The sequence below is a fragment of the Trachemys scripta genome, chromosome 14, assembly GCF_013100865.1.
Source record: "Trachemys scripta elegans isolate TJP31775 chromosome 14, CAS_Tse_1.0, whole genome shotgun sequence".
Lineage (NCBI taxonomy): Eukaryota > Metazoa > Chordata > Testudines > Emydidae > Trachemys > Trachemys scripta.
Window position 1 is genome coordinate 28,026,045 of NC_048311.1, and position 14,080 is coordinate 28,040,124.

Here is a 14,080-nt window from a genome sequence, read left to right on the forward strand (position 1 = left end):
TTAGAGAGGCAAGGTGCGTGAGGTAAGATATTTTACTGGACCAACTTCTGTTGGTGAGAGAAGCTTGAAAGCTTATCTGTCTCACCAACACAAATTGGTCCAATAAAAGATATTACCTCACCCCGCTCCCACCTCTGTAAGCATATTGATGAGCATACACAATCTTAACCAAAGATTACATGTAGGAATAAATGTTTTGGGAAGCTGAGCTATTTTACTGAAACTGTGCTGTTTTTAATATCCACTGGCACACTACTGTGCAGATTCTGCTATCTAAACAGTGGTGCTATGATTTCCCCAGGGTGGCGCGCTGTTCAGGCTGTAGTGCTTAGGAGCTAAGCAACAGTTTGTTTTCATTGTGATGGTTTGTTGTAACATCTCCTGTCCCCTTAGGTGGATTTGTGCTTAAATTATTCAGAGTAGTTTTTTCTTTTGCATAGTGTGAAGCTGCTAAGCCTCACTGGAAGAAAAAAAAATCCCTTATCTGTTAGTTTCAAACTAATAAAACCATACTTTATAAAAAAAATCTTCAGCTGTGGACCTTTTGTTCTCTCTCTCTCCTGATATATGTTGCTAGCAGCAGCAGAACTACAGCAGCTGGACTCCACTTTCTTTTCATCCTTTAGTACGTACTTCTTATTCCTCCCCCATACTGAATGAGGCTGCTGCATGTTCAGAATTTCTCACTGGATTGCTTTCCTTCACAACATAAAAGTTCTGGTCCCCTTGCACCCTGAACTGCTGTGGCTTTCTGCAACAACTTTTCTGATCCATAATACAGTTATAGCATGGGCAAGGACAATGAATAATTCTCTATATTGCCCTATAAGGAACACTTCTGGGCAAAGAGAGAGATTCATTCTCAATATACATTCAATCTTTGGCCTGCATGCTGAGATACCCAGCAAGGGTGCCAGTTGTGAAAGTGGTCTATCTGTTAGCTATGTCTATCCACTGGGAACTGGGCTATGACTACCATTTTCTCCTCCAATAAGACACTTGACAACCATCAGATGGTATATTAAATAATTTTAATTACTACTTTCATATCGATTTGGACTAGTGACCGAGAGGTATCCTGTTATAGAGATCATCCAATCCCTAACTTTGTAAATGTTACCCTTCGGCATAACATGGGAGTTTCCAACGAAGTCTATCAAACCTTTCCTCCGGTGGTTTTGTTGTACCCATTAGGAATAATGGATGGTGTTTTGGAAAAACCCACATGGATTGTTTCCAGTTATAAACTTAACATCTTGACAACTAGCTACATGTGCATACTGCGATAAGAGCTTTCTCTCTTAAGACACATGCAACAGTTTGAATCTTGAACAAAAGATTAACAGCATCTCTGCTGTCTAACACATCTAAAACATTGGGCAAAATGGACTGTTCTAGTTGTGAGGCATATAACCTTTGAAATGTTCACACTACAAATAGTAGAAACCTCAGCACTTTAAAGAATAGTACTGTGCAAAACATGTTAAGAGAAAAAGGGCATGAAAACATCGACTTCCACCTTACATTGTTAATTTCATTTGACAGTGTTTTAATAATGCGAGGAGCCTTTTTCAGACTCTACTGCAATAACTGTATTGTTCCTGCAGCTGTTAAGCGGGCCAAGGACATACAGGTAACTAAATTAACCAGAAACAGTCTAGTGGAGAGTAGGTGCCTAGAGATCGAGAACTCCAGAATCCTCATCCTCACTCTGCTGTTGGGCCTTGTGCAAAATCTTAACCTCCCTGGGCTTCAGTTTCTGCTGACAATGTGGAGATAATATATTTAATGTAAGAATTAGTTCAAGTTTGAACAACCTTCTGCGGAGCTATTGGCTGATTACTCACCCACACATTTCTCATGAAAAACTCAACTCCAGTCGAGTTGCATTTCTATGGAGAATCTGCATTTCTATGGAGAAACATTCTGACCTAAAGCTATCAAATTCCTTCACCCTCCTCAGATGAGCAACTCATTAAGCTCTTGCATTTAGATTTTTCTTTGATCATGTTTTTTCTCTAGCCATTAAGAAAACAAAAATATTGCACTAAATACTTCAAGAAGCAATTAGAAGTTAACTTTACATTCATTATGCATAGCAGCCGGACTAAAGGGGACAGCCAACCATAGGAGAGTTACTTCTTGCAGAGAATTCTTACAGGTGAATACCAACAGATGTCTATTCCTAGGTCTGGCACATGTCAGCAAGGAGTTATTTATAGATTTGCCTCAAGGCAAAACTGTTTGACATTCACACTACATACCTCATGGGGTATGAAGAGTTTATTTACAGTGAAGCCTATTAGACGGTTAAGAATGTTTCCCCTAGGGAAAAAAGTCCTCAGACTGCAAGAACATAAATCTACCTTTCATGTTTACACACATGCTTAAAATATCATATACAACCACTTTTTGCAAAATAACTATTGTTTCTACTTTGTTTGCTCATGTAATGCTATGAATATGTAATTCACAAAGGGCTTTGCAACAGTTTATGAACTGTAGTAAGTCACTTTAAGAAGTGGAAATTACATAATTGTTATATTTCTTCACAAAGTCTTTAGTTGGGCTACAATACTGCACAAAGAACAAACAATGGTTATTTAATTTCTAACCATTAAAATCGGCATTAAGAATAAAAAGAAAGTTTTACATGAGACTAAAGCTGGGTTATACATAGGTCCTAAATTATTTGATAGTCTCTCTTTACTGCCAAACTATTAAATACTGAATGAGCTTAGATCAGTCAGCTGTATTATAACCCCACACACAAAATATGACTGATCTGAATCATCCTAAAAATAAATTGATGCACAGATGTTGATACCTACTGTAGCATACATGTTTTTATTTCACAGTGTGTCTGTTTTTACTACAATACGTAGTAAGGATCATTTAGTTCAAAACTAAATGTCAGTAAAAGCTAGCGAAAAAGTATGGAGTCGTAACACCCAGCACTGTGTTTCCATCAGATCAAATAAACTGAGGGTACGTCTACACTACCCGCCGGATCGGCAGGTAGTGATCGATCTATCAGGGATCGATTTATCAGGTCTAGTATAAACGCGATAAAATCGATCCCCGATCGCTCTGCCATCGACTCCGGAATGCCAGCACAGCGAGAGGCGGAAGCAGAATCGATGGGGGAGCGGCAGCGGTCAACTTGCCGCCGTCCTCACAGCCAGGTAAATCGACCTAAGATACGCCGACTTCAGCTACGCTATTCACATAGCTGAAGTTGCGTATCTTAGGTCGACCCTCCCTCCCCCAGTGTAGACCTAGCCTAAGTAATGTCTGGTGCCAAAAAGGAAAAAATGTTGGTGAATAAACTGGTCGTCTCCTGAGCTAGTACCAAAGAGATGTTGTACTATGTTTAGGTACATTGTGCTATTAAAGGGGGTCATTAAAGTTCCTAGATCAATTTTGTTTTTGTTTTTGTAAGAGTTGGAATGAAGGTGACACTGTACAATGAAGGTGATGTTCTAACACTCTTGGCAGAGATGCAGTTAAAGTATGGGACCACATATGAATTTAACATTCAGATGGGCCCAATCTATCGAGTTTGGATCCAGAGTCAATCCCGATCTTCTCAAATGTTTAGAGTGGGTGGATCCAGGGTGTCAAGGCCCATCTTGGCACTGAAGGCCTATTGGAGGTAAGTAGGAGATAAGAAGTCCTTTGTTGTTTGTTTTCTGTGGGGTTCACTTTTGTTGTTATCTAGTGGGTTATGCCAATCCACCTACCTTACAGTTGCCCCATGAGGACGTCTGAGCTTAAATTTCTCCCCCCCTCTCCCCAGGCCATTGGATGTGGTGGGGCCCTCAAGGCTCCTCCTGCTAAGGGGGGATAGTGGTTTAGGGGCTTCAGCATGCAGGGGGCATTACTGTGTGTTATTTAATAGCTGTTGTGTTCCAACCCAAAAGTTTCTGTAGTGAATTTGGCAGGTACACACCATCCTTGGGAATGAACTCCAAAATTCTCCATATGTATCATAATTGGCCAACCATCCAGAGGAATGGGCACTATAGTGTGTGTGTGCGCTGTTTTCCATTGCCTGTGCTAGCAAGAGCTTGTTGCTAACAGCAGAAATCCCAGATCAATGCCCATTTCCTGCTCTGCTTGCTGAATGAAGCACACAGGAACACTGTTCTCAGAAAGCTTTTTAAAGGGCCCTTCAGTTCAAGGAACTAGAAGGCACACGATGCATTGTGAGGTAGAAGAGCTAAGAGCTGGAAGAAGTGAGCCTCACACGCTTATCTGCTGGGGAAAGGATGCTGGGAGCATATCATTAGTAACTGGATCCAGCATTCCAATGAGAGTGATGGCCCTGAATTTAGGACTGTACCTACATCGCGGAAGGGTACTGCTACGGAATACAGGGAGAGCTGGAACATGTACGAAAAATATTCAGTTTACTATCATCCACACTCACCAACAGCTTAGCAAGCTTGGCTATTTCTCCAAATAGGCGACTCAGCACTACCCGATACCAGTCAAAATCCAATATATCCAGTGGTGAGGGGTGCCATATAGACCATAATAATCATCCTCATCCTGGTGCCATTCATCTATGTAGTGCACAGATAAGCCCCATTATCTTGGAGTAAATGAAAACACCTTTGCAATGACCCTCATCAATATCCTGATTCAGTTCAGGTATTGCTAATGGCTTCCTTCCTTCGAAGTCAGAGAATGTAGAGATAGAGTGAGAAAGGCCAAAGGCCGTGTAGAGTTGGACCTAGCGAGGGGAATTAAAAGCAATAGTAAGAGGTTTTACAGCCACATAAATAGGAAGAAAGCAAAGAAAGAAGAAGTGGGACCGCTGAAGACTATTGCCGGAGAGGAGATTAAAGACAATCTAGGCATGGCGCAATATCTCAATGAATATTTTGCATCGGTGTTTAATGAGGCCAATGAAGGTATTAGGGATACTAGCACCACTACAGAGGGGCATTCAGGATGGGGGATTATCGTATCCGAGGTAGAAACAAAACTTGAATGCCTTAATGGGGCTAAGTCAGGAGGACCGGACGATCTTCATCCGAGAATATTGAAGGAATTGGCGCGGGAAATAGCAGGCCCGTTAGCGATAATATTTAATGAATCTGTAAACTCGGGGGTGGTCCCGTTAGACTGGAGAATAGCTAATGTGGTTCCTATTTTCAAGAAAGGGAAAAAAAGTGATCCGGGTAACTACAGGCCTGTTAGTTTAACATCTGTAGTGTGCAAGGTGTTAGAGAAAATTCTGAAAGAGAAACTAGTTGAGGACCTGGAGGTTAGTGGCAATTGCGATAAATTACAACATGGTTTTACGAAGGGCAGATCGTGCCAAACGAATCTGATCTCCTTCTTTGAGAAAGTAACGGATTTATTAGATAAGGGAAATGCGGTGGACCTAATATACCTGGATTTCAGTAAAGCGTTTGATACTGTACCCCATGAGGAATTATTGGTTAAACTGAAAAACATGGGGATCGATATGAAAATCCAGAGGTGGATAAGGAATTGGTTAATGGGGAGAATGCAGCGGGTCGTATTAAAGGGTGAACTGTCAGGTTGGAGGGAGGTTACTAGTGGAGTGCCTCAAGGTTCGGTTTTGGGACCCATTTTATTTAATCTATTTATAACTGACCTCGGAACCGATTGCAGGAGTGGGCTGATAAAGTTTGCGGATGGTACGAAGGTGGGAGGCGTTGTAAATTCGGAGGAGGATAGGGATATCCTGCAGGGAGACTTGAATGAGCTTGTGAATTGGAGTATCAGAAATAGGATGAAATTTAATAGTAAAAAGTGTAAGGTGATGCATTTGGGGATGACTAATAAAAATTTTAGTTACAAGATGGGGACGCATTGGTTAGAAGTAACGGAAGAGGAGAAGGACCTAGGGGTCCTCGTAGACCGCAGGATGACTATGAGTCGACAATGCGACGTGGCGGTGAAAAAAGCCAATGCTGTCTTGGGATGCATTAGGCGAGGTATATCTAGTAGGGATAAGCAGGTCCTGCTTCCGTTGTACAAGGCGCTGGTGAGACCTCATTTGGAGTACTGTGTGCAGTTCTGGTCTCCCATGTTTAAAAAAGATTAACTCAAACTGGAACGGGTGCAGAGAAGGGCCACTAGGATGATCAGAGGAATGGAAAACCTGTCGTATGAAAAGAGACTAGAGGAGCTTGGGTTGTTTAGTCTGACAAAGCGAAGGCTGAGGGGGGATATGATTGCTATCTTTAAATATATTAGAGGGATTAATACGAGGGAGGGAGAAGAATTATTCCAGCTTAGTACTAATGTGGATACGAGAACGAATGGATATAAACTGGCCGTGGGGAAGTTCAGGCTTGAAATTAGACGAAGGTTTCTGACCGTCAGAGGGGTGAAATATTGGAACGGCCTTCCGAGGGAAACGGTGGGGGCGACGGACCTGTCTGGTTTTAAGATTAAGTTAGATAAATTTATGGAGGGAATGGTTTAATGGTAAAACATAGTAGTCAAGGAAAACCAAGCAATGGTAGGTAAATTGTATAATGGCTGACAGGGGTCAGGCTGGAGACTCTTGCCTATATGCTCGGGGTCTTACTGATCGCCATATTTGGGGTCGGGAAGGAATTTTCCTCCAGGGCAGATTGGCTGAGCCTCTGAAGGTTTTTCGCCTTCCTCCGCAGCATGGGGCAGGGATCTCTAGCAGGAGGGTTTCTGCCGATTGAAGTCACCTAAAACAGGATTAGGGACTTCAACAGCAGAGTCCAGGGAAGGGGTAGGGTCGGTTTTATGGCCTGCAGCATGCAGGGGGTCAGACCAGATGATCATAATGGTCCCTTCTGACCTTAAAGTCTATGAGTCTATGACTGTTTAATGCGCACCAGATCTCTAGTTATAGATTTTTAAAATTAATCTATATATCTATAGCTATATCTCTATATATCTATATCTATATATAAAAAGAGTCAGAAATCAGGAATACATAAATACTCAAAGACTAAATAAGGAGAAATTTTAGGGAAAAACAGAGGTGTCACTTTACTAACAATATTTCAGCAATGACAACAATTTGAAGCATAATATTAAGTTTCTGTGCAGAACACAGTAAAATACAGTCAGACCTGTTTGACATCACAAGTGGCCAAACTGTGGCTTCTACTTTAACCTATACATTTGTAACCTCAGATGCCAAAATTTTTTTATAATTGAAAAATCTATCTGGAATCATGCCGGTTTTGTTTGTTTACCATTAGATTGATTAGGAAGCATTAAATAAAATGGTTGTTGCAAGGCAAATGAACATATAACTGCAAGTTGGATACGTTAATATACCTTACAATATTCTTCCTTCACAGTTCACTATGATTTTGTGGTTCAGTCCCACGCTACCCAGTTTAACGAAAAAAAGGAGAAGACCCTCAATATAATGAACACTTTGAAACAAATTTTTGTAGCCCAGCAAGAAAATTTTTATTACCAAAACGAAGTGTTTCTAAGCTTTACTGATTATGACTGCCTTTGACTCTGAATAAGTCCTTCTAGAATATCCTATTAAGTTCCTCACAGAGAAATAATGATTTTTAGAATGCTGGGAACATACCTGGTGAACTGACCTCAAATGTCTCAAATGTCTATTGGGAAAACTTTTTTTTAATTGCTATAAAATGGTACATGCCCAGACTCCTTAAGAAAGGCTCATTATAAAATTCTAGCAATTTTACCTAGTAAGACATTGAGGGTTTGAAATCTCAACTTACACTGCATCATTAGTGAGTTCAGATCTGATTTAAGAAAGACTGGGTAGGGGGAAAGAAGCAGAAAAGGGAGCAGTATACTAAAAGAAAAAGATTCCATACACAGTATATACCATACATCAAGCACCCACTTGTACCATCCTAGCTTTTGCGGGTCTTCTATTCCCAACAGATAGCACAGACTCTTTTCACTACAAAAACATGCTATGGAAGTAAGATGCCTCATCCTTAGCAAAAGTGAGTTTAAATAATAGACAAAGGCTTATGAACTCTTACAACTAGTTTTAAAAACCTAAAAATACTCCAAAGGTTCACAAATCATTGACTTTCCTCACAAGATTTATCCAGCCACAATCTATATTTAATTCAAGTACAAAAGAAGGGGCCTTTGTATTAAAAATTTCTGCATCAATCTTCTCTTCTCATAAAGAGCTTAAGGAAGAGGAAATAGATGATGGCTGACTGACTCCAAGACCATGTACGACTTCTCTACTGCTGTCTCAGTCCCACAGTTCATAAAACTTGGCCATTTCCTGAGATCCGATATTAGACATGTAATTTAGCTGGTCTCATATATTGGGTTATATTTTATGTTTTTCCAAAGAGAAAAATGTTCTACTTATAAAGCAGCATTTTTGTCTTTAGGCCTTTCAACACTGTTTCACCAATTGGTACAAGCTGAGGTGGTTTGATACAGCCATCTTTCATGGCACATCAAAGTATACATTATTCATTTTTATATCTTTGCAGTACAACGTAAAGTAGATTTTCAAGTTTCAGAGTAGCAGCCGTGTTAGTCTGTATCCGCAAAAAGAACAGGAGTACTTGTGGCACCTTAGAGACTAACAAATTTATTAGAGCATAAGCTTTCGTGGACTACAGCCCACTTCTTCGGATGCATACAGAGTGGAATAAATATTGAGGAGATATATATACACACATACAGAGAGCATGAACAGGTGGGAGTTGTCTTACCAACTCTGAGAGGCCAATTAAGTAAGAGGAAAAAAAACCTTTTGAAGTGATAATCAAGATAGCCCAGTACAGACAGTTTGATAAGAAGTGTGAGAATACTTACAAGTATTCTTGTAAGTATTCTCACACTATTGTCACACTTCTTATCAAACTGTCTGTACTGGGCTATCTTGATTATCACTTCAAAAGGTTTTTTTTTTTTCTCTTACTTAATCTCCTTATGACAGGTTTCAGAGTAGCAGCCGTGTTAGTCTGTATCCGCAAAAAGAACAGGAGTACTTGTGCATAAGAAGAAGTGGGCTGTAGTCCACGAAAGCTTATGCTCTAATAAATTTGTTAGTCTCTAAGGTGCCACAAGTACTCCTGTTCTTTTTGCGGATACAGACTAACACGGCTGCTACTCTGAAACCTGTCATAAGGAGATTAAGTAAGAGAAAAAAAAAAAACCTTTTGAAGTGATAATCAAGATAGCCCAGTACAGACAGTTTGATAAGAAGTGTGACAATAGTGTGAGAATACTTACAAGAATACTTGTAAGTATTCTCACACTTCTTATCAAACTGTCTGTACTGGGCTATCTTGATTATCACTTCAAAAGGTTTTTTTTCCTCTTACTTAATTGGCCTCTCAGAGTTGGTAAGACAACTCCCACCTGTTCATGCTCTCTGTATGTGTGTATATATATCTCCTCAATATTTATTCCACTCTGTATGCATCCGAAGAAGTGGGCTGTAGTCCACGAAAGCTTATGCTCTAATAAATTTGTTAGTCTCTAAGGTGCCACAAGTACTCCTGTTCTTTTTGTAGATTTTCAAGAAGATCCTGTAAATACTTTAAAAGGTCATTAAAGCACATGAATCACACACCAAAAGCATAATATAACAAAAAACAAAAGGAACAAAATAAAATAATTAGAAATATCAATGGTTTTCATTAAGAAGTCAGTATTCAATAAAAGTTATTAGACAGCAGTATCTCACACCACAGTTACTTCCCTATGCTAAGAAGAAGAATCTTGGTGGTAAATGCTGTAAATTAAATGATGACTGCAGCAGCTCGTTAAGCATTCTGCTAAATACTGAATTTAGAATTGGAGTTTTTCTAAATTCTAAAAATTGAAATGAACTTTTCTTCAAGAGCCTATATTTCTCTCTACACAAATGGGATATTTGTATTTAGAAGCTTGATTAGTTACGCTGAATTTTAATTATTTCCCTGAAGCTTAGTTACATTTATGAATTTGCGTGTCATCCTTGTGCAGGGGCCATGCTAATCTTCTCTGTATCGTTCCAATTTTAGTATACGTGCTGCTGAAGCAATCACCCTAGGCAAAAGGTTAAAACATCTGTCAATCTTTAAGGCAAACACTGACTGCTCTATTCTATTGATATTTAAAGAGGGAGGGAGCGAAGAGAGAGATTAAGGGTAAACAATGCTCTATTCTCCTACTGCACATCTCATTATAAAAGACACTGTCAGCACTTCTATCAGATTTCACCCACAAGCTGGCAAGCACAATTTGTTTGCTACAGGGTAAGTGCACAATTACAGACCTGTGAAAATCTACAAGAATGCCAAACATTTTTAGAGAGACAAGGTGGGTGAGGTAATATCTTTTATTGGACCAACTTCAGTTGGTGAGAGAGAGAGAGACATTTTCGAGCCACACGCAGGTCTCCTTCAGGTCTGGGAAAGGTACTCCCAGTGTTCCAGCAAAATGCAAGATGGAACAGATTGTTTAGCATAAGTAGTTAGCACCTACTGTAAGGGACCATACAACTTTACAGTCATAGGACAAAAAGAGGGGGTTTAGTGGGTTATCGGTTGTCGTAATGAGCCATAGATCCAGTCTTTCTGTTCAGTTCATGATTATTAGTGTCTAGCATAGTAATGAATTTAAGGTCCCAGGCTGATCTTTTGAAAGTGTTGTGCAGTTTTCCTTTGAGAATGAGGACAGACATCAGATATAGAGTGATCAACTTTGTGAAAATATTTTTAGCACTTTCTGATTTTGAGGTGGTTCCTAAATCAAAATTAGATAAAAATCTCAATTTGCGGTAAGATGAGTGGGCTGGCATTTGTAGTGCACTATATTAGCCATATGGTACAATTCTAAAATGTCTCATCATTTCTCGGCTCTCTGAGCTGTGGTGCAAGTGATCTATCTTGTAAAGTACTGATAACTGTTTGTTTGGGGGGAGGGGAAGAGAAGGTGTGCAGTGAAATCTTCTGTATTACTGGTCTTAGCCAGTAAAGTCTCAGTTCCTTGATACTAATCACATTCCCCTACTGCAGGGGTTCTCAAGCTGGGGGTCGGGACCCCACAGGCAGTCGCGAGGTTATTACATGGGGGGTCACGAGTGGTCAACCTCCACCCCAAATCCCGCTTTGCTTCCAGCATTTATAATGGTGTTAAATATATAAAAAAGTGTTTTTAATTCATAAGGGGGGGGTGTCACACTCAGAGGCTTCCAATGTGAAAGGGGTCACCAGTAAAAAAAAAATTTTGAGAGCCACTGCCCTACTGCAACCACCTATTGTGACAGAGGAAAAAAATAAATCAAATGGATAATTCAGAGTAGGTTGTTTCTAAAACTAATGTTGAGTATGCTGACCTGACCCAATCTCCATACTACCGACTTGCTATGGAAGAAAATACATTGGCGCCCCTCTGAGTTTGACACAAACAAAAATGCTGTCACTAATATATTTTGGTACTATTGTACCAGGTTCATTATCTGTTGTTTTTGATGTCCTTTTCCACAGTAGCCTTAAAAAGGAGATATCTGTTGCACACTGCAGTGGATGCCTATAAGCCATTTTCTTTCTATGTAGAAGGAAAAGATGGACTTGACTACAAAGAAGAGGTTTCTACCCAGAGGGTGAAGAGGGCATAGAGACTATTTGATAGGAGAGAAAGCTGATCTCCACAAGGCAGCTGACCATGGACTAGAAGAGAAAAAAATATGGGAAGAGATTCTAATAGGCAAGGTAACAACTTTGTACAAAGACATCTAGCCTGTTCTTGTGAGTCACTGCACAGCCTTTGCAGAGACAAGAATAGAGCTGAGGATTCTCACTATGAATTTCTTGGTTGTATCTGTTTCTGCTCTCTTCAAACAAGTCAGTATATGATTTTAAATTTAGCTATAGTTACTAAGGTGCTGATGATTCCAGGAGATATGAAAGGTTCTTCCACTGAAGGGACAGGGAGCAAGCAGTAGGATCAACTGACCCAAAAGTGCCACAGTCACAAAAAGTTGTTTGAGGCTGCTCTATAGGAAGCCACAGATTGACATACCCAATGACATTACAAGGTGCCACTATATGGTAACACTGAGTAACGCAGTATTTGCCTTCTTTATAATCAAGGAGATGGTGGCAATAATCAAAGTGTATCAAAACAGAATTTAAACCTATGTAACCTGTAGTTCTAAGCTAGCCCACTAAAATACCAAACTGTAAAACTATATGGAAGGATACACAATAATAAAAGTCACACAACCCACCTTACTTAGTTTTCACTAGTTCCTTTCAAATTATATCATGAATAATCTGATTCATATAATTACATGCACCAATAAGCTGATTTCTTTATCTTCCAATAATTATAAAAATATGAATTCATAAGATGACACAAAAGGAAATGATAAATTCTGCTGATATTAACTTAGTAGGCAGAAGGTTTAGAGTGTGGTTTTCTCCATGAGAAGGCTACCTGATGTACATGAAAGAGATTCTCTCCATGTCAGAGGGGCGGTTGTGCTGTATAACAGAGCTACTTGCTGATCTGTTACCATGGCAACAGCAGCATCACATGGGCAAAGAATGAAGAGAAAGATAAAAGGCCTTTTAAAACTGTTATAAAAAAAGAGTACACATTGCTTTGGCTACTTCAAGCATATCAGGGTTTATTTTTCAAAAAGAATAAAGTGAATTATTATGGAAACTATGGCTATATTGACAAATTTAGATTGCTATACACCATGTCTCTCTGCAACTTTCCATTACAAATAAGATCCAATAGTGACCACCTTAATTAGTACTACTAAAGATATTTTAATTTTTTCCCTTTTTTTAGTCTTGCAACCATTAATATACTTTTTTAAACAATGTTTATATAAATATGAACATAAGAACATTTCTCTGTATTTCAAGGTTCATAATGTAACATCTTTAAAAATGTATCAAGTGGGAAACTATATCTTTAGTTAGTCTGTAAATATCCTCTCTATCTCCAACTAGCAGTTTTGTTACTTATCACTAAATTCTCACTTCTGTTGATATACTGTGACTATGAGTGTTCTAAACAGAGCATAGTCTTTTCTTATATTGGATTTTGGCAGTCCATCATGGCTAAGGGTATTTCTCCTTACCCCAGCTCATCCATGCCAGAGTCAGAAGATAAACATATGAAAAAAAGACTGGTTCAAAGGTTTTTCCTCTCCCTAAATGAAATCTCCGTTACTGAACCTCCATTTCCTTGCCATTACTTTCACCCATCCTCTACAACATAATTTACAGTAATCTGCAACAAAGAAGGTCCTGTACTGTGTAATTACAGCTATATCTGGACCTAATGCTAATTCTGGCACTTTTAGCAGTCTTCTTAAAAGGTGAAGTCTCTTATTCTCCATCGCGAGCCAAGTCTATTTTTATAGCACTCCTATTCTTTCATATTTCTAAGAAAAAATTACCCTATTTCAAGAAGTATAAGAGAAACATAAGCCTATTTTACTTGTGCTACCAAAATTAATCATTCTTGATGTTTTACTTCCATATTATGAACTTCTGCAGAAGAGAACAATAGCATTTACTAAACATTCTAGCATGGGTTTCTATGCTTTAAATACTTCCGATATACAGTACTACACATAGTTTTCAACGAAGTACTGTTGAAAAGCCAAAACTCAGGGTAACCTCAAAAGCAAGCATATTAGGAGTCTGAGCACAACAATACCTAATGCATATCTGACAAAACACAACAACATTTAAGAGATCTGTTTATTATTATTCTTTTTACAAAGATTACCATTGAAAAAGAGAGTCATATCTTTTATTCCAAGATTAAATAGTATGCACAGGTAAGTAACAAGGGGATAACAACAGATAAGTAATCGTGACAAATTCCACTGAATACTCCAATGAATTAAGCAAAATATACAGCACAGCTTAATGAAGCATAAGCCACTTCATATCCCTGCCCCCACTAATGAAATAATAGATTATTAAATTTGTATCTCTCAAGTAGACAAATGCTGAAACAGATTCTTTTACTAACCATATACCAAAATAAGTACATTAGTGTTAGAGATTTAACTATTAACTACAAAAACTAATCAGAAAATGCAATACAATAAAATAATTCACCTGGC

General features: G+C 38.9%; 1 protein-coding gene and 1 non-coding gene across 3 annotated transcripts in view; both read right to left on the minus strand.

Annotated features, from left to right (window-relative positions):
• Positions 1-14,080, minus strand: part of PRKCA (protein kinase C alpha) — a gene marked incomplete at its 5' end in the record, with an annotated part of 305,495 nt that overhangs the window by 148,549 nt on the left and 142,866 nt on the right.
• Positions 9,922-10,028, minus strand: LOC117887839. Its single transcript, XR_004648221.1, has one exon. It is a non-coding gene; the product is annotated as a U6 spliceosomal RNA (small nuclear RNA).